Below are 24,428 nucleotides of genomic sequence, written 5' to 3'. Positions count from 1 at the left end.
AGGGGTTATATAATATATCTGGTGTGGAAATAGGCAACATTTTTATTAGTAAATAAGGTTTCCATATACATGGCAAAGTACCCCTGCACATATCAGCCGAGGCCTGCGTATCAATGCACACCCCTGCATGTATCATCTTTGTTTTAATGGAAATACCCTGTGTAAATAAACCAAGGGACATTGGAGGACCCCTGCACACATAGGCTAGGCGATATCGGATGAGGCATACACACATGGGCAAGACCGTTGGCACATCTACAAAGTAAAATCTAACAATTCTCGCGCACAATAACATGCCATTGCAAGAAACTATTAGGTGACATAGATAGAGCCCTACGGACTTTAACAACTGATTTCGTCGTTATAGAAATTCCAATGAAGGGAAAGTTGGGGTCGGAATACTTTTTTGTAGTTTTTGAACTTTTCCCATCATTGTCAAAATTTGGAGGAAATCGGAGTCTTTAAGGTGTAGAGAAATCTTGTAGAAATCGAGTGAATTAATTAAAAATATGTGTTACATTAGGTGTTAGGTATCTTTTTAAGGACTCCATACGATTTTATGGAATTGAATTTGAGTTAGTACAGCTTTGGGAATCGACCTTAGCATGCATGGTAATTTTTTTAGCGTAGAGAAATGGAGGTGTGTCGTATATTTGGACCTTGAGATTATGCGAAAGAGCTCTGTATTTTGTTTTTTGCCTCTGTAGCGGGACTTTACCGCCGCTGTAGTGTGATAGTACCCGATGTGGCGGACGACATGAGACTTAAAATCATAGGTTTTCGGGGGAGGGATCACTTTTTGGAAAATGCCACTATAGCGGGATTTTAGTCCCCAATGGCGCCACTGGTATAGCGGCATGAGTGCCGTTGTAGTGGGACAAGCGCGAATTACATCGTTAAAAATCCCTAAACGACCTTTTTTGGCACTTTACGACTTTTGAGCTAAGCAAAAATTCCTAGGCGACTCTAATTAATTTTCCAACATTCTTGAGGCTAAAGGTAAGTTTTCAAATCCCCAAGTCCATTTTTCAAAAATGTAATAGAATGAGTCAATATTCATGGGGAAGGTTTTCTTGATATATTTTACGATGGAAACTACCATAATCTAGATACTAGAGATCATGGGTATGATTAAGGGTTGTGAGCATTGTTAGTAATTCGTGCAAGTGATCATTTATGATTTCCATATGATATTAATTCTTTTTAGATCAAGAACAAGTGGAAAGAATCCGAAAAGGGAAGGATCAAGTTTCTTAGGTTTTCAAGCTTGTTTCGAGGTACGTGATAGTTCTAATTCTATAATTGTGCGATGTTTGATTGTTCTTGCTTCATTATAATACTTGTATATCTATAAATGTTGAAATATTGATAACCCTTAATGTAAATGAAATAGTTGAATGATCATAACCATGAAATTATTATGTAAATCTATGATCTTGATGATAGACTTGTGATTTGTGGTATGTATATGAGAATCAGATTGTCAAAATCCAACAAACTTATTTGGATCGGGTTGCCATGTTTCTGAACACAGATTGGATCGAGTTTCCATATTCTGGCACAACTATAGAATCGGATAGCCACATTCCGACAAACTAACGATTGGAGTTTGGGTTCCGTGAGAGGACCAATGACGTGTGATCCTGTATGGTGACGAACATGTTGATAATATTGTAGATGTTGATATATTATGCATGTGATGATAATTATGTTTGATATTGTTATGTTACAATAGCGGGATAGCCGCATGATCCTACCAGTACACTGTGGTTGTGTACTAATTCTGCACTTGCTCTTATTTTTGTTGAGTACAAGGCATCTTCAAGTGGCTATTGACAGACCCCGCTTAGGACAGTATATTTTCTCATAGACTTCAAGGGTGAGCAAAATCTTTTGTTCTGCCATGGTGTTATCTTTTGTTTAAGTCCACCATTTTCGGACTTAAACATTTGCTTAGTCAGTAGTTTATTTAATAGTTGGGATTTTAACTCCCTATTTAGACTTGTTATTTCATAGTAGTTTTGGTACATTGTTTTTTAGATTCTAAGTTTATATTCCACAATTGTTTAGTTTGTTCTTCAGAATCCTTGTTAAGGTTGATAGAAATATCTTACCTAGTTTATTGAAATTTCTTTCGTAACACAAATTCCTTACTTTTTAGATTATTTTACTTAGTTTGATGGTAGTACTGTTTTCCCATAGGAGAGTTAGTGTGGGTGCCACTAACGACGGTCTGGGTCATGATGCGAACCTCCAAAAAGCTACATTATCCAAGGCCCACGCAGAACGACTGGCCCTTTGCATCGCCCAAGTTACATTGGCGTACCCCTCCGTGCATCAGTCAGGCGACATTGCCCTAGGCCCAAACACAATGGAACGCTTTACGCATATCGGTCCAACGACATCAGACGCTACCCGTGCAAAAGCTTAAATTCACGTGTGCATCACCCAAGCGACATCGGCCAAGGCTCCCATGTCCACTTGACATTGTCTAATTTTATCACTTATTTTTGGAAAATTTTAATATGAATAAAAATTTGAAAACTATTATTTTTGTTATGTGAGTTATTTGTACAAGCCGAAATGTGTATAATGGATTTTTATATATGTTTTTAAATTTTTTCTTATTAATCTTTTTTTCTAGAAAAATTGAACGTATAAAAAAACAAAATTTTCTTTTTGAAAACTATATTTATACTTGAAAGTTATATGTGCAAGTGGAATCATATTTGGTCGTTTTTGAAATATTTTTATTTATAATTTTTTTCTATTTATTTATTTTTTTCCAATTTCAGAATTCTTACAAATTGTTACAGAATTAGTGGAATGTTGCATGAGTTTCTTCTCGAGTGGTAATTTCATGGAAGATTAAGTTTTACGCTTGTTCTTGTATCATGCCTTAGAAGGTGCAGGCCATCCGAGCCATGTTAGGTGCATGGCAGCTGTGCCTTGCAAGGCACATGGAATTCCGGCCTTGAAGTGGTCAACCTAATTTAGATGACGTTAATTCAAATGTTAAAAAGTTTCCCTTTTGGTTAAAAAATGAATTTTGTTTCCCTTTTGGAATTTTGATAATTTTTTAAATCCTTTTGGCTTCATAATCACCATAAATGGTAGTTTTATTGCCCGGTAGGGATATTAAGTTGACCCTATTATTTTTCTACACATAGAAGTATTTAAAACATGTTTGAACACAATGCAAATTATTATATTCTTCCCTGAACTATTGGCTTTTTTAAATAAACCTCTCTAATTGACTAACTAAATTTAAATGTAGTTCTCTCATTTTATACGCATAAAGTTTTTTATACACGAGTGTAAACGCAGAATTTTCTATTGCTGAGGCATGTACACAAATATATTATATTGATGGACAAAAAAATGAGCTAGTTTTAGACAGGTTTTATGTGAATTTTGTAATTAATTATCTACTTTTTGTAAGTGCAGATGTTGCTAATTTAAGTGTTTTAATAGGATTAGTGCAAAAGACCAAGAAGAATGATAAAGGAAGAAAAAGAACAAAAATGTGCATCTACAAAGCGGCACAATCATGCAGCCTGAATCCATTAGCATGTAACCGAATAAAAAGAAAAATATGCCACTGGTCCTTCGTGTGCTTGTCGTTCCCTAAAGCTCCCACTACACACCCATGAGTGAAAATAAAAGAATGTTGATGGTCCTCCGCACGCTACTCGAATGCTCAAGTGCCTTGTTATATGAGCCCGTGCACCGTGAGTGTGAAAAAAACATTTTTGAAAATTTCATGAGAGACTATATGATATATGATGTTAGAATTTGTCCCAGAGTTGAGGTATCAAGAAAAAGAGAAATAAAAGTTTCTGTAACGACGGAGAGATGGATAACACGGTACACCACTTAAATCCCAAATGAAAGTTGAAATTTAGTGTTTGGTCGCTAAATTTTTTTGTTCATCCTTATTCTTAGTAAACTTATTATCATTCATGGAGTAGTTTATACAGGGTATTTGACAAATATTTCGTATTTATGAATATTTTGAGCTTTTGATTTATGTTCTTATGATTGAACTCGTTGTGGTAGTTTGAAGGAAATTGCTACTATGTTCATTATCATTTTTATTCAAAAAATATTATCCTATAAACGTTGTTGCATAATATTGTGTGATATTGAAGTAATATATTTTTTGTAAACTTATTGAAAGATCTTGTTGATGATTATTAATTGAAGTTAAGGGAAAAAATAATCAAAGGGCAGTACTCCCTTAAGAATAATCAATGAAATTTTCTTGCATATTAGTATCACTAGGTTACAAAAGTTTATTCCTTAACTTGGGATCTACTCGGAAGAGAAATAAAAATCTTTAAGATACTCTAATAAACTATCAAATTCGAGAGAATCAACAAAACAGTATATGTGATAAATAAATTACTCAAATTATGGCTATCATCATGCACCTGTTTCATCTCTTCCCGTATTGTTATTCACATTCAACATTGTACTTATCAGTTTTTTTAATTAATACTTTATCTTATAAACTTCGTTCATAATCAAAACCAACTCGCTTTTTTTGATGAACTCAATAATAGTTAGCAAGAGTTCATTTAATTATTATGTACTAATTGATGTGGAGATGATCTTTATACTTACTCTCTGTTACTATTACAGTGCTAAACTTAATGTTTTTGTGCTCGTCAATTTTATGTTGTTGTCGAAATTGTTAACAAGTAGTTATTAATAAAGTTTTGTGAATTAATTCAGATATTCTTTTCTATTTTTTTTAAATTAACATCTTAAGTTCCTAGTATCAGAGACAACATGCATTCACGATAACTTTAATGTATTACACAATCAACCTCAAAAAAAGTTATCGGATACAATCAAGAATAGGAAAATATTTTACGCTTGTGTAAGATGGAACTTGCTGAGAAGGTTCCAGTGCTATCTTAGAGGCAGAAACAATAATGGATGATGTTGTAAACATGATTCTGAATTGTCAAGAATTGTAATGATCTAGTAGGTCATTTTAGGAAAATTATATAAATTTATAGTTTTTCACTCCCGATTTTAACCACAAGTATTTGGTATTTGAATTTTGAAAGTGGATTACGAACTTTGAATTAAAATTGAGAATCTCCTAAGGTTTGAGTTTGAATGGATAATGTTGTTGAGAAAGTAGTTTTTGGTGTTTTTTTGAATTTTGAGTGCAAGAATGAAATTTTATCGATTTTATCACCCCTAGACTGTGGAATATGGTCTGTGAGAGTTATTAGTTTCAAATTCAGAGTCCTTTTGAGGATTTAAGCTCAAAAGGTGGAAAATTATGGAAATTTAGCTTTATAACTTACATTTGTCAACATTTAGAGTTGAGATTCTCGGTTTGAAATATTGAGAATTCAAGTGGATTCGGGGGATGGGTGGTTCTTATGGGTGCATGGTAAATGAGACCTCAGATTCGTGTTTCAACAATTCTATTGAGTCCAGAACTCTATTATAATTGGGTTAAATATTTTATTTGTGTGTACAGAGTTCCGAATATATCCCATGAATCCTTACGATATTCTAAGTATTTGTTGATTTTCTGTTGTCTACGATCTAGTGCATCTCGCAATCGCTACATGTGATTACATTCGCGGGGCTCGCAATAGCGAGGTGCTAATCTCTTTCGCAAAGGGTAAACTCCTATAAACCTTGGCGTTCACAAAAACCCTTCCGTTTATGAAGGATAGGTTCACGATCACAAAAGTCTTTATGGTTTAATTTTGTGAATCGAAGGTCGCTTTTCCACATTCAAGAAGGATTAATGTCTTAAAATTTCAGGGTTTTAGCTCCATTTGTATTTTTTTATCTTGGCAAAACACTTAGAGGAGATTTTGAAAGAATTTCTGTTGCTAAATTATTTGTGTAAGGTTTTGTGATTCTAAATTTCATTTATCTTTGATTATTTATGGATTTCAACATTAATATGAAGGATTATGATTTGCAAATGATAAGGTTTTCCAAGATATCTCATTCTTGACTAAAATGAAGATTGTGGACTGATTTTGAGTCCTTTTTGGAAATGATTTTTACCAATGAGTTTTAAGTTTATTGACCCATTTTTCAAAGTAATTAAAGCGAATATTTTTTTTTCAAAAATTTATTGTGAATACTTGATTGATATATATTGTGTGGATTTGAATATTAGAAGAGGAAGAACAATTATTATTAAGCCTTAGGAGTTGTGTAGTGTAGAACAATTAGTCTATATTGAATTATATGCAAGTTGTTGTTTGAGGAGTTTCGATTGGAATGACAGGAGTATCCAAATTTTTGATAGGTTGCCTTGTTTATAAGGTTGCTTGCTCGTATTGTGTTGTTGATATTCACTCCTTGCTTCTACAAGTGTGTAGGTGTTATTTTCAGTTTTGATGATTTGACAAACAATTAGAGCTTGTAAGGGGACTTGATCCCTTGGTACGACGCAGAAAAATTAATGCGGGAAAAAGTATAAAAGTTTTGTGCATGACTCTCGAGCTTGAAAGAGTTCTCGTCCAATAGCAGGCCTTCAAGGTCATGACTATTATTTTGTAAGGTTACTTCCAAGAGACAACCTTAGTTTTTGCATTCCTAAAATTCTCAAAAACTCAAGCAACAACGACTCTATCGAAAAGTATTTTCCTCAAGAGAAACATCAAACTGATAGAGCTAAATGTTTCTTAGTTGTCTTAGAATTTGTACTTCAGCACTTATCTTTAAATCTATTCTCGTGCATTAGAGGAATTAGATGTTGTTTTGTTCCAACAGAAGTCTAAGTCAGTTCGGGTTGTCTAGAATAGTGGGAAATATTTTTGTTGCTTAGTTTAAGTCAAAATCATCTAGAATTAGGCGGTTTAGTGGGAAACCTTGTTGTAGCTTCGATTCATCCTATGACCTAGAGTCTTTATCCAATTTCATTTCTGTATTTTCTCTAAATATTTCCACAGGCTCTCTGTTGAAGCTTTAGCACCCTAATACAAAAATTCCAAAGAAATTTAGCTCGACATTCAAATTTTTTTTTTTAAAAAAATTGTTACATAGAACAATTACTCACCCTCTATCACACACACATTGTATCACAGAGTAGTGTGAGAACGAGAAGAAATCTCAAATTTTGTTAAGACTTGTAAGAAGATGTCAATACCGAACCTGAAATGTTGTTGGTGATGAAAAAAAGGTTTTGGCTTATGTAATTTGAAGCAGAATTGTAACAACATAAGAACCTAGCCTCGTTGTAGTGTTGACATAGAAGATGTCAAAATCTACCTCGCCGAATTTTTGGAGAAGAACGTAAAAACCTGTTTTTCAAACCTAATGCCATAATTTATTTAGGGAAAATATTAACAAAGAGGTGTGTTGTTGATACTTGGAGAGAAAGGCTTGTTCTTTAGACTTGGAAAAAAGGTGTGATTTTTTTGTGATTTGGGGGAAAGAAAGTTTTTATATTTTACAAATTATTTCTCTTCCCAATAAAATTTAAGAGAGTTAAAAATGTTGAAGGGAATATAATATTTTAGACCAAATTTTGAGGCCACATTTTTATTGTGTTGTTTTTACAATTAGAGAAATCGAACACTTTAAGAGTGTGACCATATATTTAAATAGTTGATTGCAATTATATCATGCTGTAACAACGCTTATAAACTGTAGTTTGTACCCAAAAAAGTACACTTTACAAGTGTTTCCAATATAATTAAAGCCAAAAGTTAAAAACATGGGCTACGCTTCAAAAAACGTCTCCAAAAATATTTTAGACCACAATTTATAAGCGTTATTCAGATTTTGTGTGGCCATAGGACGAAAAAAGTGTAGTGAAGGATGCGTGACTTTCTAATGGGTGATGACAGTGAGTTTTGGGACATACTTCTTGATGGTCCCTTCATTCCTACTATGGAAGTGAGGAAGGACAAACCACAAGAATTATTCTTTTAATATACTCTTTTTGAAAAAAACATTTGAAACTTATAAATATTTTTTTCCCATAATTTAATTAATCAAAAAAACTATATTGGAAATAAATTGAGAAAGGATCCCCCTCGTTACTATTTTGTCCTTACTTCTCAATGATATAGTAAATATATCTAATGTTTACAAAGGAACACGGCACATTGAGATCATTTTCCTAGGTACTTCTAAAAAAATATATTATTGATTAATTTATTCTTATATTTATCTATTAAGTTATTCTTACACTAATTACCTTTGAAATCTAAGGTAAATTATTTTTAAACGTGAAGATATGAATTGTATTGTTAATATTCCTTCAAAATTTTCTTAGTTTTTTTAACATTTTCCTAGGTATTTCTACAAAATATGATGATCACTCAAAATCTTATAAATGAGTTGCCTCTTGGCATATGCATCTTATTACCTAAAAAGTGTATTTGGAACTTGCAAATGACATACCAATGCTGACTTAAGAATAAAGGGGGTGAGGGTTGAAGTGTGGAGACTGTGGTGTATCCACAGATAGTCCAGGGTTGTCAATAGAATAATCTTTTTTGTAAAAAAATTATCTTACATACATAGAAAAATATACATACTATAGTTGTCAAAAACTTGTTTTTCATAATATTTTTTTACTTTGCCACTAGGTGTAGTGGGGAGAGTGCTTTGAACTAACCGCAAGGGTTGTGGTAGGTGATAATATCCGTTCATCCTTAATGAAAAATCTCTGTTAAAATTTCTAGCACAAAGAAAAGATTTTTTTTTATTCAAATGCGCGGCAGGGCTAGTCATTGTCACTTAGGCGATCCATGCAGGGGCGTGCATTTGTATGCGGGCCTCTACTAATGTGCACAGGGGTACTTGGCCATGTATTTGGAAACCCCCTATTCGCCAAAGGAAATGTTGGCCTAGTCAGAAACCGGTTATATCATATGTCCCCTTAAGAGTATTGATAGAATATGATGGAACATTCATATTTTCTTGCCTCTGGAAAAATCTAACTTTAGACAAAAAATTTTAATGGGAACGTCCAGTGCCAAAGTCACAAAATGGGTAAGTCGACAATCCTTGGACAATATAATGTATTTTATCGCCTAAGTTTTGAGTAGATGAAATTAAAGAGAACGTTAGGCCTTGCTATGTGACACCACAACAAACCACGATTCCCTGTTAAATTTATATATTTTTAGAACTTTCCTTCCCTTTTTCTGAAAAATTGTGACTTTTACAAAAAAAAAGTTTACTTTTATGAAATATTATAACTTTTTAGACAAATCCTGACTTTCATAAGAAGTTGTAACTTTTATGAAAAGTTGTGACTTGTATGAAAAATTATGGTTTTTATGAATGTATGTGACCATTACGAAGGGTTGTAACTTTTCAAAAGAGTAATGATCTTCCAAATAAGTCACAACAAGCATTTGTTTAGACTACCATTTATGTCTATAAATAAAGAAATTTCCCGTCACTATTATTTTATAGGATTTTTTAAGATATAGGGTAGTTAGATTCAAATACATTAATTATGCTTCTCATGAAGTTTGTTTTTAATACTCAAAGTTTTATTCCTCTTTTTTCATGGAGCTTGATCTTAACTATAAGTCATAATTTCTTATGTAACTATGACCATTTGTTTCTTTGCTATTTGTGTGACTTATTTTTAACTCTACTAAAAATTTCAGCAAGTATGATTGAAAATTGATGTTCTCTTTTTCCTCTTTCTACTTGTTTCTTCATATAAACAATGAAATTTGATTTCAAATTCAATACGACATTAATACTCTTGCACCTCTCAATCCTTGTCTCATAACATTGCTGAAATGGTTGAATTCATTACAATTTGGTTCTTTAGTAAACAAAACTTTTGTTTATGCCACTATTATTTGTGTCACACCCCACGCCGACACCCTGGGCGTGACCGGCACTTGAAGACCATTGCTAACCTCGAGCGGACCCTTGACCTGACTAACTTACTCAGCAGAAGACTTAAGCATATGAGAATATTACTCAAGGAATAACTAACACAAAATCACTTATCCAAAATGGCAACTCTAAGTCTTAATCATTTCCAAGTGAAATGAAAATCCTAAGGAGCTATTACTATCAGTCTATAAATCCTCTAAACAAAGAAGGATGTCGGGAAAGGACCCCCAATCATCCTAATCAACTAAAAACTAAAAATAATAAATGAACGATAAAGATGTCCTCCCGAACGAAGGGAGACTCAGTAAATGACTCTGAGCTGCTCACTGAATCATTAGTATGTGGGACGCTGATCCTAGTTAACTATTTTACGTCATGATACAATGCACTCAAACTGCATCATTACATTTAATGTACAAGTATGTGAGTTTAAATGCTAAAACATCTTAAGCTTGAAAGAAGTAAGAATGAACACTTACATTGGTTCTGCTCAACCTCATGAATAATATAACTCATTATTAGTGGCACATTTCAATTAAAAACAATTTAAGACCAAGTGCAATATAATGAAAAGTTGTTTGAAAACTACTAGACACTCTTAATGTATACAGGGATACAATTAACTGTAAGGTGGATGTAAAAATATATACATGCATATATACATACATACACATACACACACACACACACACACACACACACACCGCAAAATATTACTTAAGAGCTAGAGTGATGATACACCGTTTTTGCCTGCCTAATGGATTCACTAGTCTATGCTAAGAAATACTAATGGAATCATCTAAAAGGTATGACCCTGTCTACCCATGGTGACAACATGGTTTATGGGGGATGGGAGTTATCTTAATTCTCCTCCATATCAATGATCAATACTACTCCCAAAAATATCCTTATATTAGCGCTTATGTATTTTAAGACATAATTATTTTTGTGTTCTATGATTGGTTCTCATAGGCTATTTTGTAAATCTCAGTTTCCTTGCTTGCTTCATTTAGAAAGTTATTACTCTTTTCTAAAAACTAGCCCGAAGTTTCTTTGTAAATCTCAGTTTCCCTTTTTTTTAAACATTAAATTTTATCTAATTTTCCTTTGGAATAGTTACTTCCCATGTACTATTATGAAGAAAAGGCTTTACGTTACTCTTAACTGAACTCAAACTAAAGTCTTAAAATGACATCAAAACAGTTTTGAAAAATTCATGAAACTTTGAATGAACTTCTTCTTCTTATATTTACTATTTACTCAACCTGATCTTTAAGTCTTAAACCAAATTTGAAAGCATTTGTAAAGAATTTCTTGAAGGAACTCTAAGAACTTTCAAGACATGTCTCTAAAATTTCGTTGAATTTGAAGTTATAGATTCAAGGTTGTGATTCATGTTAGTTAGAAATCATCTAGAGTAGTTAGAATCATTAGAAAGTGTGAAAACACTTATCAAAAGCTTTAATAGACTAATTTACGAAAAACTAGGCAAAAAAATTAATTCGTGCGCGCCGCGGTAGGCCTCGTTATGGCGCACTAAAGGCGCACACCCCAGGCCCTCTTGTACAAATGGGGCGCGCCACACGTAGCCTTGCCCACGTGACGCCTGATGAATTATTATATCGTTTCTTGACCTTATATCGTTCTAATTGATTTTTTTTCTCAAATTCACCTTTTATCTATGTATCCAGTTCATATATACAGGTATCCAATCTGAAGAACTCAATAACAACACTTCCTACCTCAAGTAATTCATAAACTTCAACTCAAGTTCAAGAACTAAAGCAATTTAAGAACAACATTAAAGAACATTAAAAATTCAATCTTTGTGGAATGAAAACATGCTTGACATGTGGGTGAACGAACCCAACATTAAGATAGACCCACATACATTTTCAAGGATCACCCCGACAAAATCCTCAAGTAAATTCGACGATATTGGCGAATCTTTCCCTCTTTCTCCTAATCTTCTCCTTTTTCCAAGCCCTAGCAGGAATTCTATTTTTATTGGACTTAATTAAGTCTTGTTTTTAACCTAATTTAATCCCAAAAAACAATTAATTAAATTAGGTAGGGAAAAGACAACTTTGTCCTTCCCACATCAGGATTGGACTATCTTTAATTGAACAGTCCAACTTCTGGAGGACATAATTCACCTATACGATATTGCAATCGCGCAAACTCGGCGACATTAGGTAAAAGGGATTACAACCATAGTTGGAACTACTATTTACTCATCCTAATATAGGAGTTATGATCATTTGAAAATGAACAAAACACACTTTCATAACTTAGAAAAAATATTCCAGATTTCTCAATACTTTCCCAAAAATAATATTTCCAGAATTCAAATACTTTTTCTAGTTTTTTCTAGTTACGAGGTGTTACAATATATCAACCTTGGGAACATTCTAACTCAAATGAACGTATTACTACAAGACTATTGGTAGTTAGATTAAATTCAAACACCCAAAAATCAAGTGCAACAATAACATGCTTACTCATAACTTAAAGAGTACTAAGAAGAAAATTAGTACATTGGTCTGCATTTTCTCCGGGTTCAAAGAGATGTAGATATCTTTTCTTCATGTCCTCTTCAGCTTCACAAAAAGCTTCTTCTACAAATTGGTTCCTCCAGTGAATCTTGACTGATTCTACCTCTTTTATTATAAATTTGTGAACTTGGTGATCTAAGATCTCAACCAGAATCTCTTCATAAGATAGAATATCCTTGATCCCAATATTTTCAGTTGGGGTGATCAATGAAGGATCACCCATGCACTTCTTCAACATAGAGATGTGAAACACCGGATACTGCTCCTAATTTTTGGGGTAACTCTAACTCATAAGCTAAATTGTGAATACTCTTGGCTATGTAATAAGGTCCAATATACTGGAGATTGAGTTTCACTTTCTTACTAAACCTCATAACATCTTTCGTGGATGAAACTTTCAGATATCCCCAATCATCTACTTTAAACTGTAATGACATTCTTCTAATATGAATGTAGGATTTTTGACGACTCTGCCCGTTTTCAACCTCTCTTGAATCACCTTCACCTTCTTCATAACTTGGTGAACTAAATCTTGTCATATCAACCCTGCTTCACCAACTTCTTGTCACAACCCGAGTCTACACCCTGGACGTGGCCAACACTCTAAGACCATTGCTGGTCCCCATGCAAACGCTCATCCTTGCTTACTAAAAGCGGAAGATTAACTTAACCATACAAAAGCTTAAAACTAAAATGAACAACTTTGAATAAAAACAATATATTCAACTAGCCATATAATAGGCAACTTTATTCATTAAAACATTTAATAAAATAAATGATCAATATAGACTCCTGAACTATATCGACTATCTATGTGGCCTCTTACTGATAAAGATGGAAAAACAAGAACCACAACATCCTGACTAAACTTAAAAGTAAATGAAATCCTCGAGAATCAAGGAGGATCACCATAACTAACTCAAACTCTCGCATGTATCAACGAAGCTCCTGTTGAAGATCGTGAATACATGTGTCCGAATCATGAGAAGATGCAGGACAATTTGGCTTAGTACGAGGAGTGTAAGAACATGTAAAGGGAATTTTAAAGCATAAAATATAGGCTTGAACTTGATAAAAGGAACATACTTACCTCTTTTCAACTCAACTCAAATCAAGAATAAGATAGTCAACTCAAGGATTATATATTCAACTCCAAGCTTAGATACTCAACTTCAAAGATATGATACTCGACTCAATGAAGCAAAGATCAACTCAAGATACTCAACTTAAAGTGTTCAACTCAAAATACTCCACTCATAATACTTAATTGAACTCATTTTAATATAAATCACTTTAAAAGAAGTTTAATATAAAGAAAATTTGATTAAAAACATTATGTTAACTCAAGATAATAATATCATAAAAGACATATCATGTTCTCTCTCAAAGTTTACTTGTGCAATGCATAAATGAAGTCCCATACCTTTATTCGTACTAAGAAGAACCCCTTGAGGAACCATGTCATTAATACTATGGGAGTTTCACTAACCGACCCCCACCACTATGAGCCTAGTGGTGATACAGCCTCTCACCTACGCTGCCAGATCTAACCTATACTTTTCTGTCACATAGAACATCCTCATTCTTGTGGATCCACTGCCTAAACTCTTGTGATCATTTAAAAAGTATGATCCATTAATACCCATTATGGCTACATGGTTTACATGGAAACTTGAGTTAATATGAACTCGCATCCCCTTATTGATGCTCAATACTACTCCCAAAATATACTCTAGATCATGCTTTTAATATAAACTCCTTCATATGGGTTGAGATAATTTGTTAAACCCTTTCTAGCTTTAAAAATCCATTTTGGAATATATGTTCCTTTTTATTACTTAAAACTATGTTGGAACTCTTAGTTTCCTGTTAACTTAAATGTGAAAACATTTATAATCTCTTAGGAAATACTTAGTTCCCATATACTTATATGAAGACCAGAACATCAACTTTACTCTTTCTTAACTCAGCGCTGAAGTCCTTAAAACAAGTTTCAAAATAATATGTAAAAGGACTTCTTAAAATAGGGTTCATGTCGAATTATGAACATGAACTACTTAACTCAATGACTAAAGGTCACCTTAGAGGGTTCATGCGGAATTATGGGCATGAACTATTTAACTCAAGGATATAATGTATAGAATTTAATAGTCCAATGATTAGGAATATAATCTATAAGGAATAAGGAACTCAGTACTCAAGACTTTGGAATTTGGAGAATCTACTCCTCTCATGATACTCAATTTATGGAGTTCATGCGGAAGTTATGGGCAAGAACAACTCGACTCGAAGATCTAACTAACTATATAGAACTCATGTATATGACTCTTCTTATTCTATTATTTACTTACTAACAACTTAGGTCAAGTCAATTATGGATGTCAAAGAATTCACAATTGAACTTAAAGGTTTTCTTGAGCTCTACTCTTAACTCTCTCTTACATGTGAATTCTGAATTCAAGAATTATGGTTCAAAATTGAAGGATCTAGGTGTTATTTTTGACTCATTAATACAAACTCTTCACTCTTATAATCACTTGGTTGAGCGTTGAAACTAGTTACTAGAAGTTGTAGAAGACTCTTCAAATGGACTTTCTTAAAACGTTTGAAAAAAATCTGAAAAACGTCACTCTCACCTCTACCTTGAATTTGAATTACGAATTCAAGGTGATGAACATGTTAGCATTGATTTTAGATAGAAAGATTAAGGTTCTTGACGAATATTGGATAAGAACTTGAATAAAAACCTTGAAACCGTAGTTTGAAGGTATATGATCAAGAAGACCTTTATTGAGATTCTTGAATTAGTTCTTGAAATCTTTATGACCAAGAATTATGATTTTCATTAGTAAAGATGAAATTCAGGTTATTTTTAAATTCTTATTAGTCAAGAAATTTGTTTAGGGTTTTCTTGGAAGTAAGAAAAATAAAAACAACACTTTCCAATATTTTCTCGTCGGCTAATTTGTAACAACTTTGTACAGGTTACTAAAATAGTCATGACATTTTGCTCATAAATTGGATTGACGTGAAATTGGTGACTTTGGAAAGTAAATTTAATTACCTTTAATTGGATAGGTTATGGATCACATAAGTCATAATATTCTAAGATATATGGTCGTTTAAAGTTGACCTAACTAGAACATTAAATCAAAACTTAATGAAACTTCAAGAATACTAATCAAGAACTCTAATCTTTCAACTTTAAGAATGAAATTGAACTAAAAATAACATGATTGGTGTGTGGACCCAACACCATGGAAGCTTACATACCTTTTAGGAATTAAACCCATGGCAAAAATCTGCAACTTAATTCAAGAACGTTGATTAAAGCCTTCATCCTTTCATCTTTTCTCCTCTTTTCTCTTCTTTTCTCTTCTTTCCACTTATTGAACTCCCAACTAAAACCTTAGGTGTATATTAGGATTTTAAAACTTAACCTAAAAGGATTATAAGCGTAAAATATAACTTAAAGCGAATATATATCCGATTGGGTAAGGAAAGGACCAAAATACCCCTCACTACTTTTGGCTAACTTTCCTTAACTGGAAAACCTAACTTCAATAGGTCATATCTCACTCATCTCGGCTCAAAAATTAACAAACTTGGCAGAGTTTGAACGATAATTCAAATATCTTTCCTATGGCATCTTTTAGCACTCCTAACTCATCTTCTGGTATGAGTTATGGTAGTTTGAAATTACTCAAAGCTCATACTTAAATTATCTTGCCAAATTTAAGATTTTTGCTATTTCCAATTTAATTCTTTTTGGAACTCTTGGTGCTAAATAGTTACCTTAGTGATTAATAAATTTTTAATTTCATGGAAAACTCTAACTCACTACGATGAATGGTTCGAGTCTTAGTTTGAAATTTTTTTTTGGGTGTTAAACTTCAAATTATTTAAAGGAGATCTGCATCTCCTTCTATGAAAAGCTTCGTAAGGAGCCATCTTGATGTTAGAGTTGTAACTGTTGTTGTAAGAAAACTCAATGAGAGGTAGGTGATCATCCCTATTCCTCTTGATATCAATCACACAAGCCCTCAATATTTATTCTAGGTTCTCAATAGTGCATTCTACTTGCCCGTCATTCCGGGGATGAAAAATAGTGCTTAAGTTCACCTTTGAACCCAAACCTTTCTGAAAAGATTTCAAGAACTGTGCAACTAATTGTGCACCTCTATCTGAAATAATGGAGACTAGAACTCCAAGAAGTCCAACTACCTCTTGAATGTATATCCTATTATAATACTTTGATGAATGAGTAGTCATTAATGGCAACAAGTGGGATGATTTTGTAATTCTATTGATAATCAAGTAAATAGAATCATTCTGTTTGTGAGATCTAGGTAAACTTGTAATGAAATCCATATTAATCATCTCCCACTTTCACTCTGGAAGTTCTATATTCTAAGCCAAACCTCCAGGACTTTGTTGCTCTACTTTAACTTCTTCGCTACTCAGGCACTTAGAAAACAATTCAACAATGCCCTTCTTCATACCATTCTACCAATATACTTCTGTCTTATTGTGGTATATCTTTGTGGAACCCGGATAAATGAAATATCTGGAGCTATGAGATTCCTCTTTGATCCTCTCTTGGAATCCATCCACCTTACATACACACAATCTACCTTTATATCTCAGTACACCATCTCCCTCTTTTTCTAAAGCTAAGACTCTTTGCTAATGAACATTTTCCTTCAGTTTAAGCAAAATGGGATCTTTGTCTTGCTTTTCTTTCACTTTTCACACTAATGAAGATTCATCACCATTCTCCACCAATATCCCTCCTTTTGTGGAATCCATGAGTTGGACTCCTAGGCAAGCAAGTCTATCTACATCGTTTGCTAGTTCTGTATTCTCTTCTTCAAGATGGGAGGTACTACCCATAGACAACCAGCTTAAGGCATCAACAACTACATTAGACTTACCTGGGTGGTAAAGAATGCTCATGTCATAATCCTTGAGCAATTCCAACCACCTCCTTTGTCTGAGATTAATTTCTCTAAGTTAATGTATCGTAGGCTCTTGTGATCAATGAAAATATCAATATGAACTCCACACAAATAGTAACACCATATTTTCAAGGAAAAAACTACACCCAACAAACTCTAATTCATGGGTTGTGTAATTCTTCTTATGAACATTCAATTATCTTGAGACATATGCTATAGCTTTTCCATTCTACATTAAGATACAACCCAAACAAACTCTAGATTCATCACAATATACTACAAAGCTTTGATTACTTTCTAGTAAGGTAAATCGGGGATGTAGTCAACCTTTTTTTCAATTCTTGAAAGTTTCTCTCACAAGCTTCAAAGCATTGATACTTAACTGTTTTTAGAGTCAACTTCATCAAAAGAGATGAAATAGATGAAAACCCCTCAACAAACCTTATATAGTAGCTAACCAAACCCAAGAAACACCTAATGTCAGTTGAAGACATATGTCTAGGACAGATCTGAACATCTTTGATCTTTTGGGTATCAACTCTAATTCTATCACCAGAAACCATGTGTCCCAAAAATTCTATAGTCTCAAGCAAAAATTCACACTTAGAGAACTTGACATACAACTCTCTATCCTTCAAAGTATGAAGAACTATTCTGAGATGAGTAACATGATTTTTTTCTTCATTACTTAAATAGATTAGTATGTCACCAACGAAGATAATAAAAAGCATACCCAAATAAGGTTTGAAGACACTATTCATAAGTTCCATGAGCATTGGTTAATGCAAAGGACATGAAAAAAAATTCATAATGCCCATATTTGGTTCTAAAATTTGTATTTAGAATATCAAATTTCCTTACTTTTAACCTATGGTATCCAAATCTGAGATCTATCTTAGAAAAACCAGTGGCACCTTAAAGTTGACCGAATAAATCATCTATCCTTGGAAGAGGATACTTGTTTTTGATGTTAACCTTGTTCAATTGAAGGTAATCCATACACATCCTAAGGTGAACCATCTTTATTTCTCACAAACAAGACCGAAGCAACCCAAGATGAGACACTTGGTCAAACGAAGCCCTTATCTAACATATCTTTTAACTACTCTTTCAACACTTTCGACTCTAATGGTTACATTCTATATGGAGGAATAGAGATATGATGGGTACTTTGAAGAAGATGTATGCCAAATTCTATTTCTCTCTCAAGAGGGACTATGGGAAGATCATATGAAAAGACTTATGGAAACTCTTTTACTATTGGAACTGACTGAATAAAAAGTATCTCATCACTTGACTCATTATATCAAACTAAGTTATAGATACACCCCTTAAAAAGAACTTTCTAACCTTAATGTACAAAAAAATGACCCTTAAGCATTGATGATCTGTTTTTCAATTCTAAGACATGATTATTTGGAAACTGAAACTTGACTACTTGATGCTACAATCAACTAAGGCTTAACAGGAATGAAGCCAGTACATACAAAGAATGACATCAAAGTCTACCATGTCTAACTTAATTAAATCATCCATTGTACTCTTGTGATTAACAGAAACTGGACAATCACGATAGATTCCCTCTTCTAGAATGGACTCACCATCAGGTGTAGAAACACTGAATGGTTCTCTAAGTTACTCAAGAATAATATCAAAGTTCAAAGCAACATAGGGAGTTATAAAAGATAAACTTGCTCCTGTTGTAGCAATACATAAATAGTAAAGTCAAAAACTTGAATTTTACCAGTGACAACATCTGGCGAATCCTCTTGCTTTTAGCGATAATTTAGAGTAAACAAGTATTTTGTCCCTCCGCCGGTACCAAAAGTAGATCCACTAGGTGCAGCCTTGTCAAGTGGATCAAATAATGAAGATTGCGCCTGTTGCCTGCACTACTATATCACTTCCTGTCTTTGGATACTCTTGCAAAATGCCCATTCTTACAAAATTTGAAACAACCAGTGGATCAATGACGAGAAGTACCTTAATAGTTTGTGTCACCCTTGGCACATGCAGGAGGCTTACTGCCCCCTTATGCCACTTTTATTTGAGAATACTTATGTTTAACTCTAAAAAACTTGTTTTTATACTCACCCATGTTCTTAGGTACAGTTACAGTAGAAGATGATGGGCATGTCCCTTATGTTTCTACTGGAACAATCACTGGTTGACATTACTCTTCTCCTACTCGAATTCATTCCCTCTCTTACCCTTCTTATTCTCTAACTCCTCTCTATCTCTTAGGTTTTCTTCCTCTACCTGCTGCATATAGATCATCAACCTAGAACTGTCCATTTCCTCAATCAGTATTGTTACCCAACCCTATTTCCTTAATAGACAACCCAAGCCAGCAACTAACAGGCTCATTTTTCTCCTCATGTCCTTAACCATCTCCTGATCATAACGAGATAGTTGGGTAAAATTCAACGCATATTAAAAGAACACTTAGAGAATCCTGCTTGAGTGTGAGAAACTCATATACGTTGGACTCTTTCAGTTCCGGTGAAAGAAACGCCCCAAGAAGGCCTACATAAAGCAAGCAGAACTCACAGGTGGTTAATCTTAATATATACCCTCCTTCCAAAGATCAAACTAACTTCTAGCAACACCCTTGAGTTGAGAAGTAACTAGCTGAACTCATTCAATTTCAGCAACATGTATCACCTCGCACACCTTTTTAAGTTCCTTAGTAAAGTTCTCTTTATCCTTAGTAGTGCTTGAACCAATGAAACTTGGGGGATTCATCCTCAAGATTTCACTAATTCTCGAAGTGTAAGTCCCTTCTTGTCGAGGTCCTCTTTGCGGACCCACCTGGTTAGTCACAACCTTATCATCATCCTAATAGCCTGTCTAAATTCGACATTAGTAACTTCTCCCTATGAATTTGGTAACCCTTGTTCCTCAACATTCCCTCTAGATGGATGACCTCTTGCTTCTCCTCATGGAGGCATGATTATCTGAAAATACGTGCAAGAACGATCTAGAGAGAAAATTTTAGAGATAAACTCTAACGCACGACAGGTATACGAAAGAAGTGAAGAATTTCCTAAATATACCAGTCTCCTAATTATAAATGTCGATCCCTTCACGTCGATAACATAATCTATTGAAACATCTTCATAGACTCCCTAGGGATCTTGAACTTTTTATTTTGATACCAAGTTTGTCACTCCCCGATCCTACTTTCTGGGCGTTGCCGACACATGAAGACCTCTGCTGGCCTCGAGAAGACCCTTGGCCTAGCTTACGAACTCAGCGGAAGACTTAGATACATGATATTATAACTCAAGGAATAACTAAAATAAAATTACATAGCGAAAATTGCAAATCAAGTCTTAGTCGTTTACTAGTAAAATGAAAAGAATAAAGAGCTACTAGTATCTGTATATGAAGCCTCTAAACAAAGATGGATTTTTTGATAGAACCCCCAATCATCCTAATAAACTGAAACTAAAAAGAATAAATGAACGATAAAGATGTCCTCTGGAATGATGGAAGGGTTACAATTTGAATCTAAGCTGCTCACACGATCAACAGTACGCCAGATGCAGATCCTAGTTACCTTTGTCTCCATCATTATACGATATAGTGAAAATTACCTCAGTTCATTGGATGTACGAGTATGCGAGTTTGAATGCTAAAACAACTTAAACTTTAAAAGAGTAAGAAGGAAAACTTACCTCGACTCCGCTCAACTCATTAATAACATATCTCAATAGTATTGACTCATTTTAAATTAAAGCAATTTACAAGCAAGTGCAATATAAAAAAAGTTGTTTGAAAAAATGTCATAAACTCTGAATGTATAGAAGGAAACAATTAACTTGGAGATGTATGCAAGAATATAAATTAAATGATGTATGTACATAAAAAATTTAACTTTTGTTGGTGTTTCACTAATCGACAACCATCACTTAAGAGCTACAGTGAAAATACAATGTTTTGCCTCACGCTGCCAGTGCCATCCTTCACCTTGCCATCAATATTGAACCTGAACTTCCTATAGAACCACTAGTCTATGCTAAAAAGAACTAAAAGAATCAACTAAAAAACATAACCCTTTGTACCCATGGTTTATGGGGTGCTAAGAGTTGTTTGAACTCTCTCCCATATTAGTGCTACTACTCCCAAAAATATCATTATATGATCTCTCATGTTTTTACAAAACATACTTACTTTTATGTTTTGAGTATAGTGCCCAAAACTTAGCTCAAAGGCTACCTTGGTAATCTCAATTTCCATGCGTGTTTCATTTAGAAAGGTATTACTCTTTTCCGAAAACTAGCCCGAAGGCTCTTTGAAATCTCATTTTCCCTTCTATTAAATGAGAAAATATTTTGAATCTTCCTTGGAAATACTTAGTTCCCATATATTGTTTTGAAGAACAGACTTCACCTTACTCTTATCTGAACTCAAATTTAAGTCTTAAAACGACATTAAAACATTTTTGAAAGACTTATGAAACTTAAAATGAACTTTTTCTTTTTATCTGTACTCTTTACTCAATATGATCTTTGAGTCATAAATTTATTTTAAAAGCATTTGTGAAAAATTTGTTGAAAGGACTCTAAGAAATTTCTATACTTGTCTCTAAACTTTCATTGAATTTGAAGTTATGGATTCAAGGCTATAATTCATGTTTCTGGATGATTTCTATATGATTTCTGATCATATAGAGTAGCTAGAATCATTATGAAGTGTTAAATCACTTTAGAATAGTTTAAATGGACTAGATTATGGAAACTGGGCAAAAACACTGATTCGGGCGTATTCTGGGTGTGCCGCGCTAGGCCTCAGGTTCGGAGGCCTCAATATGGCACACTGATGTGTCCCGGCAGGCCCTGCGCAGGTGACGCCTGACGAATTTTAACTCATTTTCCTGACCTTAAATCATTCTAATATGATTTATTTTCTCAAAATTACCTTAGTTTTATGTACCCAATTCATATATACACGGATCCAACACAAAAAACTAAAGAAACAACACTTTCTACCTCAAGAAATTAATAAACTTCACTCATACTCAAGAATTAAAGCAATTCAAAAACATTCAAAATTCAATCTTTGTAGAATAAAAACGTGCTGAATCAAACATACTTGAAACGTGGGTGAATAAACAAAACGCAGATATAGACCCACATAAATTTTTAGGGATCACCCCTGATGAAATCCTCAAGTAAATTTGACGATCTATGCGAATCATGCCTTCTTTCTCCTCCTCTTATCCTTTCTCCAAGACCTAGCGTGAATTCTCTTTTTCCTTGATTAAATAAAGTCTTGTTTTTACCCCAATTTAATCCCTAAAATGAATTAATTAAATAAGTTTAGGAAAATACAACTTTACCCTTCCCAAATCAGGAGTGGACATTCCTTTATCCAACAGCCCTACTTCCAAAAGACATAACTCACTCATACCATATCACAATCGCACAAACTTAGCAGAATTGGAAAGATTATAATAAGGACTTTCGCACAATATCTAGAACACCTCCTAACTCATCCTGAGCTAGGAGTTATGGTCGTATGAAAATGACAATAACTCACTTTCCCTACTTGGACAAATTTTCCAGATTTCCCTATACTCTTGAAAAAAACAATATTTTTCAGAGTTTAAAAAGTTTTCTAGTTCTTGCTAGTTACGAGTTGTTACAATTTGTAGGGTTTTCTCTCTCTAGGGGAGTCTAAATAAAATATATCAATTCAGCTTCTTATGAAATGTGTTTAATTCCCCAAAGTTTCTTCCTCCTATTTCATGAAGCATAATATTTTATTGTAAGTCATAGTGATTCATGTATCCATTGCAATTTCTTTTTGTCGTTTCTTTTTTTGTACTGTGTTAAAAATTCCTGTGATGATGTTTGAAAATATAACTTCAGTTTTATTTCTTTCTACGAGTTTTTTCATATACTTTTTAGATAAATTGTTTGTTGGATGTGCTATATTTTATAGAACACAACAATAAATATGTGATAAGTAATACACAACCAATGATGACATTTGTCAAAATTACTAAAAAGAGTTCTCTCTTTCTTTCAACAATTAGTATATTATTTTGATTGTTTTTCTTATGTACCAACACGGTAAATAACCCGATTGGACTATTTAATCAAACTTACATTTTATTAAATAAAAACACTAAATTTTGTTAAACTTACATATGATAAAATAATCAAATTGGTTTTGATTTCAAAATAATTAAGGATATGATTGGGTAATGATACATAGCAATGATAAATAGGTATATAAAAATGTTGAAAATTGGTCATATTCGAGGAAATATGTTACGCCAATATTAGGCAGTGATGGCATGGAGTACCTGAATTATCAGGTTTAAATTTATTTAGGTGCTTTTATTTCATAAAATATGCACCACTGGTTTCATAACCAGTGGCTCCCACATTTGATGATTTTTACTTTATTAGCGCAATATGATTCAAGTTGATATATTGATATGCGTAATTAAATATTGAGTGAATAATGTTATGAAAATTATTAGGGTTGAAGTGTTTGGAATAATTTGGAATTACTCCTACACTCAAAACTTGAAAAGTATGATAGCTAAAATGTTAAATGAAATCAAGATTCATGAACATGATAATAAACTTGGATGAATTTTTTGTTCAAGGCTAAACACATAGTGATGTGGTGTTGTTTGGTTCAAAATCTTATAGTGGTAATTTTTTGGTTAGATTGTATTAATTTGGAAGCCAAACAAAAAGGGAAAACTCAAGTCCTAGACAAAATTCTTGATTGATTGAGACAAGTAGATTTCTAAACCATTGTTAAGCATATGAAACTCGTGTTTTCCTTGTGGTATATATTTGGGGGAAATGAGGATTGGTGATGGGATGACCTGTCCATGTTGAATAATTCTAACTATGGAAAGAGGGTAAGAAAAAGGTGATCTGATTAATTGTTAGTGGGTGATGTTTTAGAATGATCTTAAAGACGTATTGTGTAAAAGTTGATGTCTTATCCTAATTGTGTTATTATGAATTGGAAAATGTTATGAAAATGGTCCGGTCCTCATTGTTTGTTTGAACATGTCATT

This window comes from Solanum lycopersicum, chromosome 6 (assembly GCF_036512215.1).
Source record: "Solanum lycopersicum chromosome 6, SLM_r2.1".
NCBI lineage: Eukaryota > Viridiplantae > Streptophyta > Magnoliopsida > Solanales > Solanaceae > Solanum > Solanum lycopersicum.
The sequence above is the reverse complement of the archived record's forward strand: the minus strand, read 5'-3'. Positions refer to the sequence as shown.